The sequence below is a fragment of the Ochlerotatus camptorhynchus genome, unplaced genomic scaffold (genome assembly GCF_037179485.1).
Source record: "Ochlerotatus camptorhynchus isolate MF236.1 unplaced genomic scaffold, CSIRO-AGI_Acam_v1.1 ptg000298l, whole genome shotgun sequence".
Classification (NCBI taxonomy): domain Eukaryota; kingdom Metazoa; phylum Arthropoda; class Insecta; order Diptera; family Culicidae; genus Ochlerotatus; species Ochlerotatus camptorhynchus.
The window spans coordinates 960,777-974,308 of record NW_027040786.1 but is presented as its reverse complement, the minus strand read 5'-3'; the positions used below and the strand labels follow the sequence as shown (position 1 = coordinate 974,308).

The 13,532-nt window shown below is 36.5% G+C and overlaps 2 protein-coding genes across 3 annotated transcripts in view; both read left to right on the top strand.

The window, feature by feature from the left end:
* Positions 1-13,532, top strand: part of LOC135706937 (autophagy-related protein 2 homolog A-like) — a 111,938-nt gene that overhangs the window by 18,835 nt on the left and 79,571 nt on the right. The window lies entirely within an intron of this gene.
* LOC135706941 (small ribosomal subunit protein uS5m) overlaps positions 1-13,532 on the top strand; it is a 45,187-nt gene that overhangs the window by 31,086 nt on the left and 569 nt on the right. The gene's annotated exons all lie outside the window — the stretch shown is intronic.

Genomic DNA, 13,532 nt, shown 5'->3' with positions numbered 1-13,532 from the left:
TTGTGAGTGATCCATCACCGATCTGGTCATTCCTGACAATCACGACACTCATCTGTGCTCGTTTTGAAGCAGTTGCTGCTTTGCTTGCTTATGTGAGTGTGTTGGTGAGTGAGCCCAACAGCTTCTGTTTAATGTTGCCTGCTTTGTTTGTAACTCACACACTCGCGCCTGCCGAGACGAACTTGGAATGCGAAGGCATTGTTTTCATTTTCTTCTGTCGTTTCGCTTTTTCTCATGATCGTACTGCAGAAGTCTTCACTGTTTTCGTTGTGCTTTTCATTATCAGCAGCGAGTGTAACGATTTGCTTGTGAGCAGCGACCATTACTGGTGATTGTTGTTTGCCATGGCTCTACCTCTCACTGCGTGACAAAACGATCTGTAAGCGATAGTCGGTTGATGCGAAGACGGGTGTCACGTGAGTGTCATGATATTTTGCATCACTGGTGCAAACCGCCATGTATTGTGGAAAATTGTGATATATGTTTCAAGAGGTGATAGAAGATCTGCTTGGCTTACATCAGGCATTTTACCTTTCAAAAACTTGCCACCCACCACCCAAAAAAGCTTGCTTTTAGGTGCACTATTTAACGAGTTTTGACATGGTAGTGTTATCGATATGCTTAGAAATCAATGCATTAGGGATTAGGCAGATCATCCGAACTGAATTTTAACCTTTTTGAAGCAAACCTAGGTCGAAGATTTAATTGAACCACACTATAAAATAGTGTATTCATGGTCACTTGTTGTCTGGAGTAAAGAAGTATAGCTATGGTGTTACCTTAAAATCTATGAAAATCTGAACGCATTTTTTTTTATTATTTACATCTGTGTCGTGCACAGGTTGCACATATGAACGCGACGCCACTGACGCTTACCACTACACCACCGGCGCCGTTTGCGTTTGTATTAGATTAGATTAGAATAGATTAGATAAGGCCTCTAGACACAATGCGTCAGGTCTCTGTAGTAACCCATAAAATCAAAATGTCAAGAGTACTGGCAGTCCTCTGTTCAAGTTAGGGTTTTAAAGGCTTGCCAGGGAAGTTTATCTTTGATTCTTTAGGTACTTTTGTTTTCTCTGATTCATCAGTTGATGGCCTTTAACCATAATGCCACTATTAGTTGCCAATTCCTTAAATAATATTGAAATCTATTGAGCTTTACATGGGAGTTTTCCTGGTTCTCTGGAGTCTTCCTTAACCAAAAAAGATCCTCGGCTGAAACCGGAGTTTAATTCGCCACTAGGGGCTGTTCATAAACTACGTAGACAATTTTTTGAGATGTTTAACCCCCCTCCCCTCCCCCTGCGTAGAAAATTGTCCATACAAAATTTTTTAAATTTGTATGGACCGTGGATAATTGTCAACCCCCCCCCCCTCTTTAAACTGTCTACGTAGTTTATGAACAGCCCCCTACCAGTATAACAGTATGCTAGTAGTATAACTTAATAACTACATCTTTCCTGAATCTACCAACAAAAGCTCAAAATTTTCAGTGTATATAATTGTAGTATTCAGTGTATATAATTGTAGTACTTTAATTCAAATATGGTGACGGACTCGGCGTAGTGTTTAGCATCCATGCCTCTCACGCTAAACGTTATGAATTCAAATCTCATCTCCGGAAAAGTCACAAATGACCTGAAATGTGTTATTGTGACTACGAAAAAAAATCAAATATAATTCATAATCATATAAGCAGTAAACAAAAGTAATATGTTTTCATCTAGCTAATTGATGGCCATTATCCTACTCAGATGCGTCACGAACGAATCTCGCGCAGTCCTGACCTGGACCAGCAGTTAATAAGTATGTTTACATTTAAACCCGGCCAAAACAGCACAAGGAAGCGTAGCGTAATTTTCTCTGACAATGAAAACAAACACGCGGTCAGTACCCATAGAGCAGTATTCTGCTCTAGTCTATACCATACTGTGGAATGCGTGTATTTATACTATCCGAAATAGGATTAACGAACCAGAACGTTAGCTTCGCTTCGTTTTATGGGGCGCGGGTAATTCGTTCTCGGTTGACCCAAGTGATTCCATTCCACGAACTAAAGGTCTATTTTTAACTCAATTTTCATCGACATTTCGCGGCCCATCTTGTACAGAGAGGTACAAGAAAGAATGAAGGTGAGGGTGGGTAAAGCGTCTTACTGACGGTATTAGCACAGGATGCTGCGCAGATTCTTTTCCGCAGCACGATCCTACGTCGAGTAAACATAAGTGTAATTGGTTTGCCCGTCCAGGTTGTATGTGTCATGATGTGCGAGTTTCAAATTCGGCGCCGTATTGTAACGAATAGTTATCTCACTTGATCGGTTGCCAAGTTCTGTTCCTAATTGAACCCCACCTAACTTCATGTGAACGATGAATGAAATTGTACATATACATTTAAACGGTAATAACCCCGTGGACTTTCTTAGACTGTCTTAAAGCTTTTGTCTAGGACGATCAGAGGAACTGAGATCAAAACAAACACATACTTCTAGCTTTGATTGATGTTTTGCAAATGGATGCCATGCACGTTGCACATGCTGTGGCCGTTCGGCATTTGTTTGGTAATTACAGGTACAAATCTAGATCAACATTTGAAATAGACGGAACAACCAAACGTAAACAAATTCTCGAGAATAAAAAAACATCCACGCAATCTAACACCAGATAGAGCAAACTCCCTTTATCAAATAACATTGTTAATTTGCGTGGGTGTGTTTTGATTCTCGAAAAATTTGCGTTTAAAGCCATTGTTTACGTTTGGTTGTTCCGTCTATTGCAGCTGTTGGTCTAGAAATCATCCGAGTGACTGCAGACTTTGTTTACGGTATATATTGCAAAGTGTACACTCTTGTTGATAAGTGTAATAATGATGCCCCACTGCACAGTGGTCCAGAATGTAGATTTAGGTGGAATTATATATTTTGAGCCTGACATTGAAACTTTAGAATAAAAGTCTCTTCTACAAAGTTGTTCCTTATAGTTAGGCCCTCATTTGTATGACAATGGATTCTAGGGTGGTTCTTATTATCATTAAAATCAAAAATCTAATATGTTTGTTTGAATAAATTAAGGTATACATTTTCGACAAAGTTATAGCTGAGCTAATTTCAAGCAACTTTCTATAATTTTTTTTATATATCTCTTAAATTGACCGATTTAGAGCTATTTTCTTGAATTGAGTTAGAGGTCTCTAAAAAACAGTTGTTTTGCTCTAGTTTTCTTATTTCAAATTTCTCAGCAAAGGTGTCTTCAAATAACTTTTAGATCTTTAGAAGGCGCAAATTTTTCCTGCACAAAGCTTGTCAATATCTTTCGCCGATCAAGAGTTATTGACGTTTTTCTACTAAAAATATGCCCTTTTCAAATGTTAATATCTCTGATTAGGGCAAACAAAAAAAAAGTTTTTTTAGGCATTCGAAAGAGCGTATATTATTCTCAAAAATATAAAAAAATGAAAGTATGTTATTTTTAAATTCGTATAAAATCAATTTGAATTTATTCATATTTTTTACTATATTTGGGTATATTTTTATTAGAAGAGATACAGACAACACATTTCGTTATAAAACATTCGTCTTAATAGTTTTAAAAGTCTCTAAAAGATGATTTTCATGAGAAATTTGAAATAAAAAAGTTAGTGCTAAAAACTATTTTTTATCCAGGAACACCCTAAGTCAACTCCGAATATGTTTTGTTCAATGATCTCTCATTTTACGTTCAATTTTTGATCTCTAAAGGTTATTTGAATGGTATGAATGGTATAGCATAAGTGTTCTACTACTACTTTTATTTCAAAATTTGGCCAACCCAATTCTGAGAAATCAGTCACGATTCTTCAGAGTAAATTTGGAAAAATATTGCAACTTTGGGTGAACTTTTAGCACACAAAATTTGAAAATTATATTGAACAATTTGCCTACGAGGAAAGTTCCATTCAATACCTTTCAAATGATCTAAAGAGAACGAAAATTGGACGTAACATGACAGAGATATGAACATAACAAATTTGTCATGTTTTTTTGGTGGTGTCCTTAAACTTATGATCGGGAGTGTATAAAAAAATACAAAGTTGCTTGAAATTAGCTTAACTATAACTTTGCCGAAGAATGTATATCTTAATTTATTCAAACAAAAAAGAAAGATTTTTGATTTTAAAGATAATAAGAACCACCCTAGAATTCATGTGATGTGATGTGATGTGATGTGATGTGAATAGAACCCACCATCAGTGCAAGGATTACCTATGACTGCAAATACTTCACTGGTTGTAAAGTTCTGCCTGATGGTTTGTTGCAGCAGGGTGAATCAACTATATTGAAGACCTTTGGAAGACAAACGACAAGATGTACGTCTATCAACACGTGACAAGGGACTGGCAAACCCACGAACCCTTGTCCAGTCTACAAATCCTTTGAAACCCTTAGGCTGCCCCCCCCCCCCCCCCCCAAACCCAGCATATAATAATGTTTGATTAATGAAATGTATTCACAAAAGGGTTATTTAGAGAGAACAATCTTCAACTGGAACGTACTCACCAAACCAATATATCCGGTAGCGAATCCAACCACACAATAACTGAAGAACCACCCTAGAATTCATTGTCATAAAAATGAGGGCCTAACTATAAGGAAAAACTTTGTAGAAGAGACTTTTAGTCTAAAGTTTCAATTTCAGGCTCAAAATATATAATTCCACCTAAATCTACATTCTGGACCACTGTGCTTTGACTGCGGGAAGTATTTTCGCTTATAGTACGAACAACATTTCACGCATCACTTTTCAAATAGATCAATCTACATTGATCGATTCTCTTCATCGACTCTCTTCCACTTGGCTGCATTCATTTTTCGTGCCAATTTTTCTACATAGTATGTTAAAAGAAAGCATTATTATGAGTATTGGACGATAAGAACAGCTGAACATGTTTTTGGTGCCAAACTATGAACGAAAGAAAATCGATCAATTTAGAATGGTCTATTTGAAAAGTGATGCGAGATTTGTTTACATTGTCGTTGTATAAAAAATTTCGGAAAGTTAAAAATTTTATCAATCGGAAGATATCACAGGGTCAAACATGTTTTGTCAGGGTCACAAATAATTCTTAATGTTGTGCAGATTTGCATATTTAAAAAATTAATTTTTTCTCAAAATCGTCAGAAAACAATTAATTTTTCTTACGATTTTGACTCCTTTGCACCAATAGTTGCGTTAGTGTTCCTATAATAGTAGCACCCATAAGAAGCTATGCGTTCCACTATTATAGGAATCCAAAGTTAGCAACTATCACTACTACTGAAACAGTGTTCCTATTAATAGAGGACGAGTTTTCGGAAAATGTATTCAATTTGATTACGATGTAATATTTTTCTAGCAAAATAGAGATTGAAAGCTATAGATTGAAATCTAAAAATTGTATGTATATCGTTTATTTATTTTTTTTAATAAATAACTTGTCTTAGTTCCTCCACTACTGGCTCACCCACCCTAATGGGTTCTGACTCGCGCCAAAATATTCAGATAATCCTTAGCAACTTGATTCTTAAAAGGATTAGTAAGACCCAAACTGAAATTATTGGAATTCTCGAATTTCTTAGCAAGTTTCTGGACTTTTTTTTTCCGAATTTGTGATCAAAATTTTACCACCTTCTGTAAGTCCTGAAATAGGCTATTGAGTGTGGAACTCGGGTCTGACGCTCGGGTCGGGTCGAAACATTATTTTCAAAAGTTTTGCTCCTCAGGGCAGAGAATCGCCTTTTAATTCGTTTTTGCAAATCCCGCCACATTACTTTCATGGCAGGATCGCGTGTTTTTTTGATATTGTCTCCTACGGACATTTTTAAGACGGATCAAGAGCTAAAGATCGTCGTCTATTATAATTGAATCGAATTTAACCTCACATTTTGGTACTGAGGCAGCTCTTGCTTCAACTATAGAAGTAGTCAGAGATTCAAGAGCATAATTAATTTCAACTTTGGTTTGCAAAGGAATGTTTGGATCGAAGTTATATTCCATAAATGTTGGATATTGCTCCCAATCAGCTCTATGGTAATTGAAAGTAGAGCTGTTGGGATTAGAAATTATTTCTTGGGATATTTCAGTAGTTACTGGAAGGTGATCAGAACCGAAGTCAGCATGGGTAACCAATTGGCTACAAAGTTGACATGAATCAGTTAAGACCAAATCAATAGTTGAGGGATTTCTTACAGAAGAAAAGCATGTTGGGGTGTTTGGATATTGAATAGTATAATAACCTGCAGAACAATCATCAAACAGAATAATACCATTGGAATTGCTTTGAGTATTATTCCATGAGCGGTGTTTTGCAATAAAATCACCAATAATGAAGAATTTAGACATTTGACGGGTAAGTTTCTGAAGGTCACCCTTGAGGAAATTCTTTTGCAAGCCTACGCATTGAAATGGCAAATAGGCAGCTGTAAACGTAAGTTGTCCAAATTTTGTTTCGACGGAAACTCCGAATGTTTCAAAAACTTTGGTTTCTAACGAAGAAAAAATTTGATGTTTGATACGTCTATGAACAATGATGGCAACGCCACCACAGGCTCCATCAAGACGATCATTTCGAGAAATAAAACAATGTGCGTCCCTTTAACCTTAAGCTGGTTTTAGACAGGGCAAGTCAATTGAACAAGTCAGTTGAATTTAACCGACTTGAACGCGAATTGCACGTGTTAATCGTGCCATTTAACTGACTTGATCAACTCACTTCAACTCAATTCAACTGAGTTGATCATTTGACTTGCCTAGTCTAACCCCAGCTTAATTCACATCGTTAATAAAACCTACACACGATCATTGAACTTGAGACACCTTCGTCTCAGCAGAGTGATGAATTTAGTGACGAGGGAGACAATCAACACAGTCCAAACCTTCCACAACAGACACCAACTACTTCCTCGATCACGCAATCGAGGTAGCAAAAAAATTACTTCATGGCAACCAGCGCTCTTTATTACAAATAACGCTATAACTAGTAGGCCATCTACTACGTCGCAACTTATTGAATATGTAAATGTGCTCGAACCCTAATGGAGAGTGTGTGTGTTCATTTTTTTTTACATTTAAATTCCGATTTGAGACTACCAACGCCAGATTGACGACAAACAGGAGATGTCAGGAGAAAAAAAAATGAGTTTCAGCAGAATTTCTAAACTTGCTTTTCTGATATCATTGTGCTTATCTTGCATTACCATCGAAATCTTTTACTTTTGTTGTAATTCGATCCTCGTCGATTCTCGAATGTGCGGAACGGTTAGCCACTGAAAGAGCGTTCAATTCACGTTATTAATCATCATAAAGACATAGGGTGCAGTATCAATTAGTCCTATAGGAAGGTTTTTTTTTCAACTCATCAAATCCTTATCTTATTAATAATCGGCGTGTTTTCAGCAGCACAATTCCTAAACATCCTAGATTTTTTAACGTCTGACGATAAATGGCGCTGATTAAGCCCAAGAAGCACATTACCCTTCATTCCACTCGTCCGTTCCAAAGAGCCCCTTTTATTGGGATCATATGGTGGAGCATGAAGCACAACCCGTTACCCATATACAGTAATGACCCGATTTTGTCAACCCCTCCGCGCATCTCACTTTTTCCTTTCAAGATTTTCACACACCCGTAATTCCAAATCTTTCTCATTCATCTTAAGATGGATGTTTAAGGTGCATGGGTTTCGTAGGACATTGGAAAACGATTTTCAAACGGGGGGCTTAACAAATCGGGTCAATACTGTATTTGTGATGATGATTCCTATATTCGCCTGCGTATGCGTGAGGGATACATGTTGGTTGGTTGGCTATGTTCGTTCCCCCAAAGGTGATCACCGAGAACAAAGACCAATAAAATCATCCAACTGGACGAACGGATGACCAAACCAGATCGTGCTTGGACAGGCTTGAACAGGATTGATTTTCAGTTTCACAGCCGTCCATAATGATCGAACAAAAAGACTGGATGTCAATCCAAGTACACTCCAAGTGTGTATGTACCGACTTAGCGAAACAAAATCCGCTCATACCAACAACATCCGTCGCCGGTTGTAACGTAAACAATAATAACGTTGATTAAACTCTCACTTGGAACAGCTGGAAATCGCGATACGATGTTTAAATAAATACCGCGTGCTTGGATCACAGCTCGAGCACGTGCCGCGTAATGAATTGAAAACGAACCGGGGAGTTTTGATTTCGGTTTACAAACTAAACTTTTCTGCGCTGTAGAACGAATACAGCAGTCGTAGTCGATGTTGTTGTGGGTGTCACTTTAACACCAGAGGAGCACGGAGGTTGTTTGAACAGCAAAGTAAATCATAGGAGATAGAAAAAAAGCACAAAAACTCTACTGTCTATTACAGGAATCACACTAATCAGTACTTAAAATTGATTGTTTGATTGATTGAACATCCTGGTGTCTTAGGGGAAATTATTGATTTTAGATATTGCGGATTTTCTTTCCATAAACTTCTGTAGATGTGTTCAGAATACTGACCCGGAGACCGTGAGGTAAGGTAAACGCTGAGTCTCCATGCACAACTATAGGAACCTAACGCTTCTAACGCACCGCAACTATAGGAGCGTTTCCCCTACGAATAAAAAAAAATAGTTTTACTCGAAAAATAAGAACGGAATCTGGGATTTTGATTTGAATTCACAACATGGAATGGTTCTTCGGAATATCCGAATCAAGTCTAATAGTGGTCAATTCTTGAAACTGACCCTAGAGCTAAGTGATTTATTTTAAAATACATCGTCTCCAGAATTATCTTCTTCTTCTAGACTTTTTACGCTTATTTTGCGCGTTTTCAACTTATAGCTAATTTGTTTACTATCCAGGTTGGAACCAGTTCTAACCTGTACGAACCCGAGCTTATTTGTCAGTGCGAACCTTAATCCGAGAAAGAATACAAAAACAAACGTTTACACTGACGTTTGACAGATAACAAGCCGATCCAATCTTGATCAGGGCTGGCAAATGTCATTTTCAATGAAAGAACTCTATATGAACATTTCAAATGGTCCTATCTGCTTTGATCGATTCTCTTCATCGACTTTCTCTTTTCATAACCACTGCTATGCAAACAGATTTCACGCTAATTCTACCACATCTATAATAATGAATTTCTGTCTGTCTGTCTGTCTGTCTGACCCTTATAGACTCGGAAACCACTGAACCGATTGGCGTGAAAATTTGTATACAGGGGTTTTTGGGGCCGTGGAAGGTTCTTATGATGGTTCGAGACCCCCCCCCCCTTCTGTAAGGGGGGGCTCCCATACAAATGAAAACAGAAATTTCTGCATAACTCGAGAACTAATCAAGCAAATGGAACCAAATTAGGCATGTGGGGGAGAGTGGGGGGGTATAAGGAGATAATCATAGGGGGTAGCCCCTTAGATAATAGGAGGGGGAGGCTACGTACAATATAGCATGCTTTTTTTTTAAATCGGCGCATAAACTCAAGCTAATATTGAATCCCGAGCAAGACCGGGCACACTCAGCTAGTAGTTTGATAAAGGAGGTTCTTATCTAGCATCCAAAACGTCAAATACAACAGGGAAAGGTTTTGCAGCTGAGTTATTGACGAAAGAGAAAGTCGAGGAAGAGAATCGATCAATGCAGATAGGACCTTTTGAAATGTTTATCTAGAACTCACGCGATATTTACAGAAATACTGCTGTCACTATCATTGGATGAGAAAACGATGATAGAGATTTTCTTCAAAATCTCATCGGTTTTTTTTGTCATGACAGAACGTGACAGTGTTGTGATCATCGTAATTACTAGCTCATTTAATGCTATTAATGTTACTTGTACCGAGGAATTCTTAATAATGTATTCATTCTACCGATTACATACGGTTGTTTGCTTAAATTCATCTAAATCAGTTAGAAATGTTGATGTCAAAACCGAAGAAGAATTATTCTCATGAGTGCTTGATCATTGAAAAATAACAAGAAAGCTAATGATAGGTAGTTTCGTCTCGTGATAGTGAGAGGTCCTGTTTTCTCATCGTCACATGACGACCGTGATATTTACCAGCTCTGATCTTGATACCCCATCCAGTTTGGAACTGAATCAATAACAAATTCGCTTTTAGTGTGCTAGATGTCACAATTCCACCGATATTAATTGAGAGCTTTCTATGCCAACAAATGCATTGCATTGTTCGTTTGTGGTAAGTACAGTGATGCCAAGGGGAATAAAAAAAAAAGAATTACCAACTCGAAAGATTTCCTCGACCGGATCGGGAATGAACCCGCCGCCTCCGACTTTTACTAACTAGACAATCTGAGGCCCAACAATTATGGAACAGCAAAAGAACAATTATGGACCTGTCAGTTTAGCGTGCTAATAAAATGTTCCATAATTGTTGAGTCAATCGAGCTTCTACGGTCGAAACAGCCTAACAATATAAAAAGGCCTAAACTATGCACATCCCCTATACTGTTGCGACGAAAATTCCAGGGCTGGTAGCGAGTCACTTTCAAGTCAATCACTAAAAATTCTCTTTTTTAAGGCCAAGTCACTTAAGTCACTTTTTCTTGTAATAAGTCACTATTTTCAACTTTTTTTAGCGTGAATTTATTTCAAGATTGTTTATTCTTTGCGTTGCAAAGTTTAATCGTCTTTCTCTATATACAGGATGTCTACTCATTTTTCTGGAAAAAAAAAATACCTGAGTTTTCCTAGTAAGTAAGTCCAAGATATAAAAATATTCAATGTTTTGAAGTTTCGTATTCCATGTACAAGTTCAAGATATTGAAAACATTCAAAGTGCCACAATTAAGTAAAAAAATAAATGATTTATTTCAAGTTCGTAATTAACTTTATGAAAGATTAGAGATCTTCAATGCAGTCCCATTAACTTTACAACAATTGTAGGAACTTCGGAGATGTTCTGAAGAATGAATGGAAATGCTGAGAATATCAGTGAAGCTCTATAAAGAAACTGGAAGTTAACACGCTGAAAATATGGGAAATCTACTGGAAGCTGTAAGAACCTCGAAGCGGTTCTTTCAGCATCCGGGACTTTTCATGAGCTTTTATGAAGTTCCTAGAATTCACAGATGTCAAGCGAACTTGAGAAATTTAGAAATTTTAAGGGGTATTGTGCAAATTTTTAAGAAGTTCTAAGAACCTCAGAAAAGCTAGATTGATTAAAATTCTATCATCGTAAATTTAGATACGTTCATGATAGTTGCATGATGTGCTGAAAAACAAATCGAGGACCCTTAAGATGTTCCGCGAATTTCAGGAAAGTACAGAGACCTTCAGAGAATTTATGAAAACTTCAGAAATATTTCAGACACTTTACAAAAGTCCAGAGAATTTCAGGGAAATTTAAAGGTATTTACGGGAATTCTATTTATTTCCGAGCAAAACCGAGATCTTCAATAGAACTAAGAGCTTTATGGAAGGTTCGAGAACATCAAGACAGGTCAGAAAATCAAAGGGCAGTTGAAATAATTTCCAGGAAATATTATAAACCTTAAAGAAGTTTCCGAGAGAATTCCTGGAAATTTTATGAACATCCGGAAAACGTGAGAATATTTTAAGGATGTTATATCATGAAGATTTCAAGAACTTAAAAAAATGCAAAAAATTAGCTAAGTTGATTAGAGAACATCAATGAAGTTCCATTAATAAAAAAAGCGAGAACTTTTAGCAAGCAGCAATGTCTTAAATTTAGATATTTTTAGATAGTTTAATGATATTCAGCGAAGTTCCGAGTGCTACGAGGACGATCAGATAGCTTCAGAATAATCCTTAAGCAACTTTGCAGCGACTTGCAAGGAGTTCCGTATTTCAAGAATTCTATGATTGATCCAAAAACGTCAGAAGCGTCAGGGAATTTTTAGTATTATATCAGAAAATTTGCTGGATTAATAAACAAATTTAGAGAACTTCAGGTAAACATAGATAAGTTCAGGGAAAAGCGAGGGTTAATATAATGGTTATAATACTTAAGGAACATTTTCGAAACTTCAAAATAAATTAATTAATTACAGTAAAGTTGCTGGTTCTAAAAAATACTGATCAATTCAGGGCAGTCTAGAGAACTTTAAAGAAATTCAATAATCGTTTAGGCACCAGGAAAGTCTAGACTATTGAAGAAGTTTTAAATTAGTGTCAATAATTTAAGGGAAGTTTTATGAACTTCAGAAAAACCTTGAGAACTTCAGTGAAAATCATAGAATTATAATAATTATTTCGCTCTAATTCCATGAAAATTGAGGGAGCACAAAAGTTCCATAAATTTAGAAAAAAAACTTCGGAAACTTCACAAAAGAATAGTAGTCTCCAGAAACAAAAAAAAAAATATTTTTTTAAATTTATTTCTTACTGAAGATTAATCCACTGTGAATCTTCAAAGTTCAAAATATGAATGAAAATAACGAGAAAAATTAAATGGTTGTATTTTAAAATTCATTATTTTCTTTAAAATATCCTTAGTAAGAACATTTTTAAATTCTTTAAGACTTCTAGGTATTTTAAGGAAACAAAAAATTTCTTGAGGATACCCGGTTTTCCAGATTTTTGAAGTTAGTAGACATCGTGACTAATACCGTGGGTTTGATTATAAACTTTCTATTGAATAAGTCTAAAACATCAAATATTTATTTGATGCGCCTTCTCTTAGGTCACTTTTTTTACAATTATAAGTCACTATTTGGTCACGTATTTATTCATCATGGTCAGTAAAATCATTATTTCTAACAGCAGTGATCGCTACCAGCCCTGCAATTCATCTCGTCGTGTTGTTCTTCAGACGAAGGACAGAAACAAGTTCTCATAGTGTTGCTTCCATCCACCCACTAAAAAAAGTAAATGGCTCTAATGTTGGCCTATGGATCTAAGATTAGGCCCATCGCTAAAAATCTGCTATTTATCAATTTTATCTACATGAACACGTTATTGGGACGATACTAATGGATAGTTTTGGTGACTAATTTAGTCGATTGTTGAATTTATGAATGGGCCCAAATTTGGGGCATTTAGGCCGACATTACATCCATTTCCCCTTAGTAAAATAAATCCATAGAGTCGTCAAAGTAAACATGCATCTAAGTCCTTAACTGCTTTTATAACAAACAATGCACAAAATTACACTTCTTGTTAACGGGTCACTTTGTCGCTGATAAAATATAAATGAGATTTGACAAAGGTCTAGGTGAGAGTTAATTCTTCCAGTGACAACGTCAAAAATAATTTTGTAAATATTGCGTGAAATCTGTCAGTGACAATGACCAAACTCAGCACTGGTTGTTGATTTGCATAGGTGATCATCGGTTTGCGCGAAAAGGAAATTATAAGTTTTGTTTACAAAAGCTGATAGGCCCTTCTCAATTGTTGATCAAGATTTAGTGTTTTCTCAAAAAATTCGTCCATGACTCGCCCCCATTTCATTGAGTCATTGTTCTACGCAGTAACATAAAAACATCCATCATCAATCACAAACAGTTCAATCAAGTAAAGTTTAGCAAGATTATTCCACCAATACCACCGAAG